The 16096-nt window shown below is 41.2% G+C and overlaps 1 protein-coding gene across 10 annotated transcripts in view; it reads right to left on the reverse strand.

Moving 5' to 3' along the window:
* Nucleotides 1–16096, reverse strand: part of OSBPL6 (oxysterol binding protein like 6) — a 182292-nt gene that overhangs the window by 107041 nt on the left and 59155 nt on the right. The window contains exon 1 of one of the 10 annotated variants that reach the window (XM_039495755.1): nt 5283–5861. The exons of the other annotated variants lie outside the window; for them this stretch is intronic. The gene's annotated coding sequence lies outside the window, so the exon portion shown is untranslated. Of the gene's footprint in view, nt 1–5282; nt 5862–16096 lie in introns of those variants that run through there. 10 annotated transcript variants of the gene reach the window in all.

Raw genomic sequence — 16096 nt, forward strand, 5'->3', positions numbered from 1 at the left:
GAAAATAGACAAAGCTCTTGTCAGTTTTCACTACTGTTATTCAGAAAACAAGAATTACACTATCTCCACTTTACGATTGCTCTTTGAGAAAGCTATGATTATTAGCAGAGGCAGGCACCTCAGCTAAACATACTTCATGTTATACAGAACCCAACCCCAAACATACAAAGCTGTCCCCCACAACAGAGCGCTTTCCCCTGGAATGGGCCATCCCCCAACGCCAGGAGATTATTGTTACCAAAGTGTCACATCTAGAAGAGTTCCTGCCTCTGATTAAATGAGAAGTAGACATCCCACATTACCTATACATCCACTGAGCTGGATATTTAACATACTCTTACATCTTGTTACAAGCAATGCATTAACATTATAAAACTACAGTTGGAACAAAGAAAAAAAATCCCCAGGACCTTCCACATAACTTTTATTACTACAGGAGATATTTAAACCTGGAGTAAAAATGTTGACTGATATAGTCCAGGGGTCGGCAACCTTTCAGACGTGGTGTGCCAAATCTTCATTTATTCACTCTGATTTAAGGTTTCGCGTGCCAGTAATACATTTTAATGTTTTTAGAAAGTCTCTTTCTATAAGTCTATAATATATAACTAAACTCTTGTTGTATGTAAAGTAAATAAGGTTTTTAAAATGTTTAAGAAGCTTCATTTAAAATTAAATTAAAATGCAGAGGCCCCCGGACTGGTGGCCAGGACCTGGGCAGTGTGAGTGCCACTGAAAATCAGCTCGCGTGCCGAAGGCGGCACGGTGCCATAGGTTGCCTACCACTAATATAGTCCTTCTATTACAAAAATGTAATTTAATAGCAGGCTCTGTATCAGCAACAATTAAGGTCCTATGCAGGATCCTGGAGAAGTACTAATTATTTGTAGCATATTTACAATATGGAAGACCCTCACTTATTCTCTCTTTAATAATCCATAAATTCTATAATTTGCATCAAAACCCCCTCATTTTCCCATACCACATAGTAAAGATTTAACTGTACAGTGCTATTATAATGTTATATATGCTGTATTATATTGCAAAAATTTATTCTGGGGATCTATAATCTGAGGTCCAGGTCTTGATATTTTAAGTCCTGGACTGGTGTCAAAATGGTTCAAGGGACCAGCAACCCATTTAACATCATATTCCTCATGAACTCTGCAGGCAAGAAATGATGTGCCAACTGGAAAACTTGGAAACCATTTTTAGCATTGAGGGCTTGTGAGATGCAAGATATTAAAAATCTCATCTGATTACCATCATCTCTTTCAGCTACTTTAAAAACTGGATTTCCAGGATTTGAACAGTATAAAACACGTACCTCTAACTACAGGTGTTTATAATTATGCTGGAATTGAAAGTGGTTTATGCTGTGGGGATGGAAGAGAATGGCTGGAATACACTGACTTTCGGGTGAACACACTTTCACAAGACTTCAAATTAAGTTACTGTGTGCACGACGTAGCTATTTTCATAAAACACTGCCGATCCCACATTCAGAAAGTGCTACAACCATCCGGTTAGGTGGAGAAAAATGGTCATAGGTAAAAATGGATGAAATCGGTTATTTTCTCCACTTACTTGGGCCACTGTAGTTCTTGTTGAACATGGAAAAAGGAACTGCTTATAACGTCAGCGATAGCTGAGAGGTCACTTAAACAGCCTCTCAGTTTTTGCTGGGAAAGGGAACTTTCAGCAAAGTTACAAATATTAACATTAGGTTTTGTAAAACTATTGAAGTTTTGCATGGTTGATATTTAATAACACAGCAAAGAACTTTAAAAATTGCTAAATTAGGTAGCAGTCATGCTTTAAGGTCCTATATTTCACAACTAGACAAAGCTAGGAAATGCTTTCAGAATCAGCTAACTTGTCTTATTATTGGTCTTAGATCAGTAAGAAAAATATTTTTGATCCTTGCCTAATGTACCATAGTACATTTTCTGGTAATTCTGTTAAAGATTATCAAAATAATTACAGCTAGTTTATGTTTCTCCAAATAAATTGACAGAGTATTGTTTGTTAATGCAGTTGATTTTTTAAGTGTGCTTGTTTCCTTACACTCACACACACAAAATTCAATTCTCCACAAAAGGATAAAATAATCATCATGAGAAGTAGTAAGGCTTACTCTGCTTAGATTATCAGCTTCAACCAGATTTCATTAAAGTTGGTACACACTCACAGTTCCCATATACTCCCAAAACACTTCACTCTCAGTATGATTTCTATAACAGTGCATACCAATTCATTTTTTAGTCCTGGTTCAGATGTATTCCAAAATGGTATAAAGGAAATTAATTCTGCTTTAAAATACATAGCTAAGACTGATGTCATCAATCATGACCTCAAATGGATGGAGGAGGTCAAACATCAGATAATCAGATTCTGATGAGAGGTCAGTACAACAACATCTGTCTTTTCTATTTTCTGCTTGCCTACATGATTAAGGATAATTTTCTGTCCCTCCAGAATCCCTGAAGCATATATGGTAATTAGTGGAGTTCCAATGCATTCAAACCTCCAGCTTAACTGATCTTTTGGAAATGAGCCTTCAGCTCATTTTCATTCTCTGAGGATTGTCTCAATAGCTGAAGGGGCCCTAGGATTTATCTGTTGTTTCTCCTCACTTAGGCTGCTGCAATTACAGGATATTATTGAGTCACAGGTTTCAGCTGAGTGGAAATATGTGCCATATTGTAGTAGCATCTCATGTATCCGCTCTGCATGGAGATAGCGTAGCACGCAATGAGCAAAGAGAGGTAACCACACAGGTGAGAGCATGTTTTTAAAGCTTTTAACTAAAGCCCATCAGTTCTTCATGAAAATATAACAGGAAAAATTTCCACTGCTTCTAGTTAAGTATAAAATCTAGAGATGGTTGAAAAATGTATTGACTTTTTTGTGACAAAAAATGGCTTTTTGACAAAATGGAAATTTTCTCATTAAAATTTCTGGTTCCATTATAATTTCTCAAGTTTCAATCAAAAAATGAAGTATTTTGGTTTACAACAAACAAAAAAACAAACAAACCAAAACCCAAAACATAAAACATTCTGTACAACAATGAATTTGAAGTTTTCATTTACTTTGAAAATTTTCATGGAAAATAAAACACATTTTTCAACCAGCTCTGGTAAAGCCTCTTCCCATGTGAATACTCTCATGAGTTGACATGGGTTAAGACAACTCAATCTGAGGATGAGTTAGACCCCTACAGACTGCGAAAAATGCACCTCTCAAGTGAAGTAGACCAGTGCTTCTCAAAGCCGGTCCGCTGCTTGTTCAGGGTAAGCACCCTGGTGGGCTGGGCTGGGCTGGTTTACCTGCCACGACCACAGGTTCGGCCAATCATAGCTCCCACTGGCCGCGGTTCACCACTCCAGGCCAATGGGAGCTGCAGGAAGGGTGGCCAGCACATCCCTCGGCCCGCGCCGCTTCCCACAGCCCCCATTGGCCTGGAACAGCAAACTGCAGCCAGTGGAAGCCGCGATCAGCTGAACCTGCGTATGTGGCAGGTAAACAAACCGGCCCGAACCACCAGAGGCTTTCCCTGAACAAAGCGGCGGACCGGCTTTGGGAGGCACTGAAGTAGACTACTTGTCCACAATGGAGACCATGCCTTCTCTTTAAGCAAGGGCTCTAGAAAAGATTCAGAAAAATTATATTAATTTATTTGGAGAGCGTGAAGGAAATGTAAGCGTATGTCTCTCCATGAGCCAAGTCATACTGGATTTTACTACTAATCCTTTTATTCACCTCTTCCCCCTAATTTTGTGGTTTGGGCAAATTTCATTACTAGACTTGAACATTTTCTTTTTCCTAATTAATAAAATTGTCTGTAGTGGATATTGAAGTATGAAACTAGAACGATACCAAATCAATGTGGTGCACATTAAACAGATTAAAACAGTAGATGATTAATACACAGTGGCTGATAGGTCTCAATATATAATTGTAAATGGGGAATCATTGTTCAGTGGATATTTTTCTAATGGGGTCCTTCAGGGATCGACTGATGGCTCAAAGCTATTCAATATTCTTTATCAAAGACCTGAAAGAAAACATAAAATCATTACCAATAAAGTCTGCAGATCACCCAAAGTTTTGGGGAGTGGTAAATAATGAAGAGTATAGGTCATTCACAGAGAACGATCTGGATCACTTGGTAAGCTAGACACAAGCAAACAACAATGGCTGGCAATTGAAGCTAGACAAATTCAGACTAGAAATATAGTGCATATTTTAACAGTGAGAAATAATTTACCAAGGGGTATGATGGGTTCTCCATCACTGGAAATTTTTAAATCCAGATGGGATGTTTTTTAAAAGATATACTCTAGTTCAGTGGTTCTCAAACTTTTTTTTTCGCGGACCACTTGAAAATTGTTGAGGGTCTCAGCAGACCATTTAATGATCAAATGTTGTTTGTACCGTTAGCTAACTATTATAAAGTGCTTTTTTATAAATATGTCTATTAGGAATTAAGATGGATACAGAACTGGGTAAATTCCTTAAATCAAGAGTTGTTTCCTGATGGAACAAATCAAGAACAAAAACTGGACTTGTTTTCTAGACAAATGGCTACCTCTACAGACTTTCTTCAAAAAGGAAAATGTGGCGTATTTCTTACCATGTTGTTTGTCTAAACACTAAATCTAGCATAAATTGTGAAATAGGTATTGGTTTTCCCTGTATCTTCAGATATTAATTTATGAATGTTTATTTGTACTGACCATAAAACAATGTAAAAAAATAAAACCCAAAACCAAATTTCACATTGGAACCAGCTGGTTATCTACTAGACCTATTCATATATTCAGCAGAAGTTACAGCTCCTAATGTAGTGTGTTCCCATCTGCTAATGAGTGCTAATCATGTTGTTATATTAAAATGAAAATGCCCGCAGGTACTTTCTCTATGATAATGGTCTTATCATCTCTAGGATATTCTTGTTAGGGAAAACTTATATTGGTCAAAGGACTATTTCACAGATTATTATGCTGTGTGGCATCTTTTCTTTGAGCATACGAAGGAAAGAAACACACTTCAATATGTTTTAAGTATAGTCTAATGTCCAGTACCTATAATATATATAGAAAGTTATTTAATAAAAATGTATTTACACTGTTGTAGTTGTTTGTTTTCTATGTTCATATATAGTCAAACAGGTTGTGGAACAAAGGACTATAAGGGGGTCGGCTCCTGCCTTTCGCTAGCGCCCCCTTTCTCTGTTTGGGTGCAAACACAGTTCTTTTTCACAGGGCGGCACCCACCTTTCATGGATGCCCGCCCTCCCCGCGTAGTTGGGTGTGAGCCTGCTTTTGTTTTTTGGTCTTACAACGGGCCTTTTGGGAGCGCCTGCTGGCTGATGGTTTTCTCAGCAGATCTTCAGCGACAGCCCACTGGCTGAGCCGTATATGCTGTCCCCCCTTCCAAGATATACAGTCCCAAGTTCTTTCTTGGCCCTGGTATGGAGCCGTAGCTCTTAGGCTTCTTCCCAGAGGCACTGCCTTCTTCAACACCCAGCCAGGGCTCATCTAGGTACCATCTGCTAGTGTCCTTTCAGCAGCTCTCCATGAACTGTCTGCAACAAGACCAGCAAGGCACATCTCAGTACCCTCATCCGGTCTGGCCAGGTTCTGTGCTCAGTCCCCCAGTCTCAGCCTGCTCACGCTGACCTTTTCATGGTCCTGCTGCTAGTCTATCCATCCAGCCAGGCACCTGTTCTTTGGCAGCCTCCCCTGGGCTCAGTTCTGTCTGGTGAGCGCTCTGCAGTGAGCTGTCCGTGGTCCTGATGTTCATCTAGCCAGCCAGGCACCCAGTCCTCCGTTGCCGGGCTCCACACAGCAACTGAAGGCTCTGCTGCTTGGCTTATATAGAGCCCATCTGGCTGTTCCATCAGCCCCTCTGATTTGTTGTTCCTCCACAGCCACTCTAGGCTGCCTGGAGGACTTCTCTTTGCTTTATTCTGGGGCAGAGTGATGCAGGGATGTGAGGCCTCCAGCAGGGGGCTCTGGAGTTAGTACACCCTGCCACAGGGCCCTATACAGTTCTGGCTCTGAAAACAATTCGTCTGGCTTAGATTTGGAGGAGAAAGAAGTTAGAGAGGTCTAGGCTTCAATCAACCTACAGTCAGCATATGAGTCCTATTGAGCTTCTCCCAGCTCCAGAGCTAACCCAGACAGTGTTCCAAAAACCAGAGCTGTATTATAGTACACTAGGCTCCACCACCAATACTTCTTACCATCTTAACCCCACCAAGAGAGGGTCTTGTTTTATAAATGTCTGATCCTACACTTTGAATTCTGCCTGCAAATGGAAACATTCTTGGTCCAAAGAGCAGAGAGAAGTATGGGTGCATGGAAAGAAGGGAGTGATGGGAAGACAAGGAAGGCAAGAACAAATTTGAAGAGAAAAATCACAAACATTTGAAAAGGTGTGTGTGCCTTCTGTCCAGCCTGCCCTACCTCAAATTAAAAAGGAAAAGAATGAGAAACAAAGCTTTTACTTTGAGTTCTCTAGGACAGGTGACATTTCAGGTTTCCCCATCACACTAGTTTGTCAAAAGTTTGACTAGAACAGCAGAAAAATTCACAGCTCCATTACACCACCTAGGTGTTACTGACTTCACCTTATCTTTACCACTGTGTATTAATCATCTACTGTTCTATTCAACAGCTATTAAGTTTTCACAGGTGCCAAACAAAAGGAGATTCCATTGTTCCTACACCCACATGCACCTAATCCTAGCTCGAGGGGTGGGGGGACTTGTTTCTCCACTCACGGGACTGTCTCAAGATTTTCATTCTGTTCTCCATTAGGTGAAGTCTTTTTACCCACCTTTTCCAATGGCCACATATGGAAATTTGCCACCTGTTATACTGTCTTATACAATATGCTATCTTTGAGAGCATGCCCATGCTCACCCTGTGAGCTGAATCCCAAAGGCTAAGTAGCCATAGAAATTTCCAAAGCAGTAAGGAATGGCAAATCTCATGAATGACTGATGACTACATAAAGAGGCATTTTAAAAACTTCTTATACTTTTTGCCAATTTGGAATAGGCTCCAGAGTTGTGTTGGGAAATTCAAAACAAAAAACTTCTTTCTTAAATAAAAAAATCTTTCTACGTCTCAATGAGCCAATTTTTGGCATTGATGAATCAATATGAGAGTCTGCAGCTGTTTGAGAGAATAGTTTAAATGGTCTCCACTCTCGATTGGCTATTTACAAGAAACCCTCACAAATCTCATCCAAAATGGTTTGGTTTCCTGCTGAATAGCTCATACTAGAATGCTCAAGCTGTGACCTATGTGGTACAATTTCTGCTGAACAGAGCCCTGGAGAACGACTAGTCATTTTACAGCATGATTTGCTTTAATGGTGCCATAGATAGGTATATAGATGAGCTATTATTCTGATCATAGCTGCATCTCACACAGGTCCAGTATTCACACACTACAGAAACAGAAAGGTTAAAAAAAAACAAATTTCAAATGTATGCAGAATTGTTATTTTACTATACAGATTATTAGCAGCAAATAGAGATGGTCTCCCAGTATGCAGTGCAGGGATTTTGTCACTTTTTTAAAGATTTACAATCTAAGTATAGGAGGAGGAGGACCTACAGTGAGTGATCAAGCTGCATGAACGTGCAGAGTCATTTTTAAAATGTCTGTCAAAATTAAAGGTTGCATTGCTGTAACTTAGCACTGCAGTAACTTTGTCATCTTTGTGGGATGAATCACTCAAATATTTCCTAGTGTGTTAGGAAACATGCTACTCCCAGACCCCCTCAGACTTCACTTTTTACCTTTGTACATAATACAAAGAAAATCCCATCCCTGATCCTTCATACCTAGGGCCAGGGCATTTATGTTTAGTTGCCCTTTGGTGTTTCATAGAAAGCCCCAGGGCAGAAATTCACAGCTGAGAATCCTTAAAACCCATCTCTGTTTAAGAGGATTTGCCTTTAAACACTCCAGTACCTTAGAGTGATGATCATTATTGAGAGATCTTCTGCCTTAGTAGCACGTGGTGGGCATTAAGTTAGTTTTCCTCCTTTGGGCGTGTGACAGCCCAGAGTGTGCTCCTTGTCCCATTGCCAAAGTGTGTACAATGTCACTAGCAATGGAAGATATAAGGTTTCAAAGATGGCAACTTCAGCACAAACACATTGTGTTCAATCAAACCAAGCACACACTGAGAAATTACTGCTATGTCAGTAAATGGAGAGTACGGTATTCAGTTTGTCAGTTGAAAAACTTGTTTATTTTATATGGTTAAAGAGGAGAGCAATTCTGTGGCCCTGTTTGACATTCAGATTTAGGACATGCCAAAAACACCTATATGCCAGTGCAGTGTCTGACACACTCTAATGTCCCTATCCCCAAATACCACAAACAACCCATGCATTCCCCAGCAGAGAAAAGCCATAGGCCTAACAGATAAGCATGGGGAATAGGCCCAGAGAAGTCAGAACACAGCCCTAACATCTTGCCCCAAGGTTTCTATTTATAACCCTGTTCCCTGCACTACATTCCAAGCTTCATGGCCCCATCCCCTTCAATGCCCCTTCTCTATGTCCCCTATTTGGTGCATTCCATCCTGCCTCTCCCCTGAGACCAGGGAGTACAGCTCCATGCCATCTTTCTTTATGCTCCCTGGCCCTTAATGCCCACTTCACATTCCTCCCAGTCTCCTCTCCTCCTCTGCATGCCTGCTCCTTTCATGCCTCCTCATGGAGTCTTGCCCCCTGAATTTCCCCCCAGGCTCTTACCCCTCACTCCATTCATGCCCTGCAACTCTTGCTCAGCCCAGCCACGACAGCAGTACAGTCTGGAGTCCGCAGCAGCTGCACTTACATCAATAAACATTTTTAAGCAATTTACAATGTTATTTTGTATACCCGTGAAAATAGCTCTGTATGAGTGTGGCCTTGACCACAGGTTAGAGGAGAAAGGGAAAAAACGAGAAAATGAAACAAGCTACTGTGCTCTGCCACTTTAAAGCACATAAACCTCTCCACACAGGGTCTGGGGAGTCACTAGTGGGGCTTTCTTCAGGTTGGTCCAAACAAAACATGGCTTCCTTCAGCTGGAGAAAAATAAAACAGTACTTAACTTGCTATCTATTGTTAACAGTGTAGTCCTGTATCAGCAAGACACTCAGTTTCCCAGTTCTTCCTTGTTTGGCTCTGACAATTTCCTGACCCTGTTTACTTCATTTCCTCACTTCTCATTATATCACGTCTCTAAGAACTCTTAGATTACACTCCCTATGTTAGTGTGGTGTATTGTTACCCCATCACAAACTATTCTGTGAATCTTTGTAATATAATTTTAATGAGGGACTTAATAATGAATGTCAACAGCAGCATTAGCACTTACATTATGCTTTTCATCTATACATCACAAAGCACTTCAGAAAAAGAGAGGAAGTTTTATTATAGCACAAGCTCAAATCAGTTATAGCACATACAGACAATCTGCAAGTTCCTATCACCATTACCAAAACATCTCCATCTCACCATCTTAACTTGAAGCAAATGTTCCATTCAAGTAGTGGTCTTTTCCCAGAGAGAGGCTACCAACTCCATGAAATATGTTCAGCTTTGTAGTTTGGGAGAAAATGTATTAAGAACTCAGGCAAAACTAAACTCATTTTCCCATGTGCCCAAATGCAAGACTCACAGACCGATCTCCAGAAGTGAAATGAAAATGCCACTAAATTCCAAACAGACTATTTTAAAAAGAATGTTTTAAATAGACCTCAATATCTCTCTAACCTCACCAGCAAGAAACAAACCCCTTTCTTTACCTTTCATGATCTAAGTCAAGGTTTAGAGCTTCTTTTGAATAGGGCATCTTATTGGGTTAGGAAGGGATCATCAAATATTAAAAAACTGGTATAGGTTGTTAGAAATTCAGTACTTATCATTCATTAAAAAGGTATCAGATAAATACAGCACCTCATATCATGTTCTGGGTTTTTGAAAGCTTGATTCACAAGCTAAACTGAATACATGAAATTCAATCTTTTTTTGAAAAGAAAACTGATTTAATGAATACATTAGACACTAACCTATCCTCAAACATTACTCTAATTTAATTGTGTGAGCCTTCCAAGTCAGATTTACATGGTGCCCTTATTTTGTATTCTGAATATTTGAAAAATATGAGTATAAATTATTAAGAGAACAATTCCAAAGTAATCTGTCTGAATAATTAGGGTGAGCTAAAGTCTTACTCTCACCTGGATAGGATTCCAAACAGCAAATCATGCACTGCTCTTTGCAGATTTTATTAAAAAGATATTCAGTAGAAAATTGCCCAAAATAATAATGAGGCATGTTGACCATGTAGGACCACCAGTGACAAGATGTGTGTACCTCATCCCAGCAAAGTGAGGAAAGGATACCAAGCTTTCTTGCAAGGGAGGAAAAATACCTGTTCTGCCCAAAGAGAGCATAAGAGCTGCCTGTTCTGAAGAGAGGGCCTGACAGATAGGCTTCATTAGAGAAGCAGGCCTTTAAAAGTAAGTTAGACTACAGACTGGGATCTACAGGGATGAACCCAATGCCTGGACTCTGGTCTGATGGGACTCTGTGTATAGAGCTACAGTTTAAATGGCACTGAAGTCAAGAGACACTGTACTTAGTTTTCAGTTCTTGAGTCTGTTGATGTAATGTCTCCCAGAGAACCAGGGGCATTTGTTGTGAGCTGTTCCAGGCTCACTATAAGGCCTTGTTTAATAACCACATTGAGCTGTACTTTGTTGTGAGAACCTCAAACTCATCTGGGCCCTAACCATACACCACTCTAAACAAAATGTTTGACCTATTGTTCCCTAAATCTGGCAGTGGCTGCGTGCTCTGCTCCTGGAGAAGATGATTAATCACTAATCAGAGTGTTTAATCTACCAATTCCCAATTGGTGAACACAAACCTTTAAAATAAAATAAGAGGGATCACAGAAATAGTATAAGAATCAGTCTGAAATGATATGATGCTTCTTTAATGTAAAGTTCATATGGTCCACACCTTGAGAGGCCCCATCCAATCTTTATCCAGGACTCGGTAGCTTTGATACAAGGCTTACTGGCAGGACATGGTAAAAGTAGGAGAGAAACAAAGAATCTGAAGACCTACATCTGGACATAGGAGAAAAAAGGATTAGCTGATATCATAATGCATACACGCAAAGGGGCCAAACTGAAGTCACCTAGACAATCTTAATTCTGGCGTTTTCTTCCATCTGAGTTCTTTACTTTACAACCTTGATGTTCTTTTAATTCAGTTTTTGAGTGTGGGTGTAATATAGATATAACACATTTATATATGGCTATATAGATATGTAGAAGAGTACACATGTAAGGGAATGAACTATTCTCTGAGTACAGTGAATTCCCAAAATTCACTGCAGAAAATACATTGCATGCACACTAAATATCCACAACAGACTAAATATAATCAAAGCTAAATGCATGCTAAAGCAAGTATTTTACTTTACTAACCAGAGAATGCTAGAAAAAATAAGTAGGCTTATACTTTCTCAATATATTTTTTTTATCATAACTGGCTCAAGATTACATTTGAGGCAAGAGAAGATATTTGCATAGATAGCAGCTGTTCTGCAACTTACATTTAATCAGAATCTGGAAGTAAAAATTACTATGTATTATTTATTCTCTTCCTAGGAACTCAGGAGAGAGAACTCACTTGCGAACTAGATTACTGCATGTTGAATAAGTTTGGTATTGGTGGGAGTGACCATACTAAGGGCACACTAAAACTATGTTAAACAGAATGTCTGAGCCTGGACCTGAGTTTCCAGGTTATGTGCTGTCTATTCTGTATATATCAATTGACTTTTTTTTGCATGTGAATTTTAGATGAAATCCTGTCTCCATTGAAGACAACAGCAAAACTCTCTTGACTTCACCCCTTGTCTTTAAACCATCTTTTGGGCTAGATTCTGCCACCATTACTCATCTGAAGATTCATCTTAATCCACAAGTAGCTGTACTGATTTTAATAGGACCAGTCATGGAGAAAGCTACTATTCAGCATGAAAGTATGGTTGAAACTGGTCCTTTATTTGGAACGAGAGTTTTGTGATATTGATAACTTTCCATCTCTCCTGTTACTGAAGACAGTTCAATAGCAATTGCTTACATTTTAAACAGGTTTTATAAGCTAGCACCACTGCCTAAAGGTAGCACATATACTGCCATAAAGAAAATCTAAATTTGAACCCAGTTTCTAGGTGTCGTCCCCTTGGGTCAGCAGACGGTCAGATTGGAGCGTAGTGTTCATCACTGCCATGATGGCCCCTATTGGCCCTCTGAGGTGGGGAAGCAATACTCCAAGGGGATGCATATTTTATGAAAAGACTAAATTATATTAATCTTTTTAAGGGATATAAATTGGCTTCAGCAATTAAAAAAAAAACTTACTTAAACTGATATAAAATCACTGGCGCTGTCTTGCGAGCCATCCCCCTATACAGAATTCCAGATTGACTCAATTGATGTGAATGAGCAGAGACATTTGAATATAAAGACTTTTTAATGAGGTGTTTAATAAGACGGATTAAAAATAATAAATCCTTAAGATTACTTCTAGTTTTGATTTTCATGTGATGACATATCAAATTTAAAACCTCCATTGCATGTGGATTAAAATAATTAATTTTATTCAGTGCTGGATTAAAATTCCACAACATTTTTTAACCTAACAGCAAAAAAACCTCTTAGCGCACACACAGACAGAAGAATTGGAATAACAAAAGAAGAGAACAGTGAAACAAGTCACCACCTCAAACAGATTATTCTTGGGGGTGCAGGAAGGATCTGAACTTGGTTTTGTTCACACTTTTCACTTGGTTTTTTTTTTTTTTTTTATTTTTTTGCAAACATTTTTTTTTTGACTGATTTTGATTTGTAGCTTGAAACTAGCAAGTTTGCACTGCCCCCTCAGATTCAAGAGAGGAGAGAGGAAGATGAAAGGAGAAGGAGGGAAAAGGAGAAGGGGAAAAAGGGAGAAAAGAGAAAAAAAAAAGAAGAAAGAAAAGTCTCAGAAGACTCACCACTCACACAACACCACAAGCAAGCACACAATAGAACAAAGAAGAAGAAGACCAGGAAGGTTTTTTCTTTTTTCCCACCAAACCAACCACAACCACCCACACCTTCACAGGAAAACAACACAAACTACCAGCACCCTTTTTTTTTTTTTGCTCAGGTGAGGAGGAGAACCTAACAACCACAAACCATTTGTGGAAGGTAGAAGATGATGTTGATGCCCCCATCCCCGCCCATCTCTTCTTTTCTCTCTCTTCACACACAGAAACCAGTAACCAAGTATAGGTTAGAAAAAACAAAAAAAAACTGCTGACCTCTGTGATGGAGCTGCTAAGCAAAAACACAACTCCCATCTCCCATCCCCCCTGCCCCAACTGAACATCCATCCTGGCTAGGTAAGGGGAAAGATCCTGAACCTGGGACTGGCCAGGTATGACAAGGTGACCAGGCAAGCTGCAGAGAAGCTGGAGGCAGAAAAAAATCCCCAGGAACAGTATACAGAATCACATGAGGAACTGACTGCTACTACCTGATATTATAGATGGGTGCAGGTCTGCATGGGACTTACCAGGGAACAGCAGTGGCTGGGCAGGGAGCCGGTGCAGAGGGGCCCCAATGAGAGACATGGAGCCTGGACTGGAAGCCCGCAGGTACCTATTTGCTTGAACAGCACCTGGAATGGAGAAAGCATGCCAGGAACTATGTCTGAAGAGCCCTGACTCTCGCCTGGACTGCCCTCAGGGGTCCAAATATTTACTGCTATTGCTCACTTTGAACTGTGTAAGCCTCTGTACTGAAGGTTGCTGCACGCTTTCTCTGTCCTACCAGTCCTAGTAAAATACCCTTTCATTTAGGCCTGGTCTACACTAAGCGTTTAAACCGGTTTTAGGAGCGTAAAACCGATTTAACGCCACACCCGTCCACACTGAGAGGCCCTTTATATCGATATAAAGGGCTCTTTAAACCGGTTTCTGTACTCCTCCCTAACGAGAGGAGTAGCGCTAGTATCGGTATTACCATATCGGATTAGGGTTAGTGTGGCCGCAAATCGACAGTATTGGCCTCCAGGCGGTATCCCACAGTGCACCACTGACCGCTCTGGACAACAATCTGAACTCTGATGCAGTGGCCAGGTAGACAGGAAAAGCCCCGCGAACTTTTGAATATTTCCTGTTTGCCCAGCGTGGAGCTCCGATCAGCACGGGTGGCGATGCAGTCCGAAATCAAAATAAAAAAAGAGCTCCAGCATGGACCATGCGGATGTGATCGCAGTAAGGGCAGGCAAATCTGTTCTATCAGCGCTCCGTTACAGAAGACGAAATTCAAAATCATTTTTAAAAAATCTCCAGACAGACGCCATAGCAGGGACTCAGCGCACTGCTGTGTGACAAGCGTAACGGAAAGCCAAAGAATCAAATGGACGCTCATGGACTGGAGGACTCAAGCTATCCCACAGTTCCTGCAGTATCCGAAAAGCATTTGCATTCTTGGCTGAGCTCCAAATGCTTCTAGGGTCAAAAACAGTGTCCGCGGTGGGTCAGGGCATAGCTCGGCAATTTCGCACCCCACCCACCCCAGAAGTGAAAGGGAAAACAATACTCTCTTGACTCTTTTACATGTCACCCTATCTTTACTGAATGCTGCAGATAGACGCGATGCTGCAGCACTCAACACCAACATCCTTGCTCCCCCCCCGCCATGGGTGGCTGATGGTGCAGTAAGACTGATATCCATCATCATCATCAGCCTATTGGCACATGGGGCAGTGCAAAAGGACTGGTAACCATGCCGACTAGCATCCGTGAGGTTGATCAAGGGTGCCTGGCCTTAATTTTTCCTGGTAGATGGTGCAGTATGGCTGGTAACCGTCCTCATCATAGCAACAGGGGGCTGAGCTCCATCAGCCCCCACCCTTCATGTGTAAAGAAAAGATTCAATCGCCCCTGGACTAGCAGCGGGATACTGGGCTCCTCTCCTCCACACTGCTTAATGTCCTGTCTGGACTATCATAGCAGCTGGAGGCTGTCTTCCACTCATTTCTCACTAACAAGTCACTGTGTCTTATTCCTGCATTCTTTATTACTTCATCACACAAGTGGGGGGGACAATGCTATGGTAGCCCAGGAAGGCTGGGGGAAGAATGGAATCAACAGGTGGGGTTGTTGCAGGAGCACCCCCTGTGAATAGCATACAGCTCATAATTTCTGCGGGATCTGACACAGAGCAGCTGTGCTCTCTGGTTCTATGATACAGTGGTTCTCTAGTACACTTGCCCATATTCTAGGCAGGACTGATTCTATTTTTAGATACCAAAAAGGAGGGATTGACTCAGGGATTCATTCCCAATTTTGGCTTTTGTGCCCCTGGCTGATCTCAGCCAGGGGCACTTATGACAGCAGCAAATGGTGCAGTGCAAAAGGACTGGTAACCATGATCATCTTATTACCGATTTATGGTATGGTAGATGGTACAGTATGGCTGGTAACCATCTCTGCTGTCATGCAAAAGCAAAAGCATGCTGCTGAATCGCCTCTGTGAGCGGCATCTAGTACACATACGGTGACAGTCACAAAAGGCAAAACAGGCTCCATGATTGCCATGCTATGGCATCTGCCAGGGCAATCCAGGGAAAAAAGGCGCGAAATGCTTGTCTGCCGTTGCTTTCCCAGAGGAAGGAGTGACTGACGACATTTACCCAGAACCACCCGCGACAATGATTTTTGCCCCATCAGGCACTGGGATCTCAACCCGGAAATTCCAAGGGGCGGGGGAGGCTGCGGGAACTATGGGATAGCTACGGAATAGCTACCCACAGTGCAACGCTCCAGAAATCGACGCTAGCCTCGGACCGTGGACGCACACCACCAATTTAATGTGTTTAGTGTGGCCGCGTGCACTCGATTTTATACAATCTGTTTTGCTAAACCGGTTTATGTAAATTCGGAATAATCCCGTAGTGTAGACATACCCTTAGTTACATGTCTGAATGGTTACTGGGACCCAC

The sequence above is a fragment of the Mauremys reevesii genome, linkage group 11 (assembly GCF_016161935.1).
Source record: "Mauremys reevesii isolate NIE-2019 linkage group 11, ASM1616193v1, whole genome shotgun sequence".
Taxonomy (NCBI): domain Eukaryota; kingdom Metazoa; phylum Chordata; order Testudines; family Geoemydidae; genus Mauremys; species Mauremys reevesii.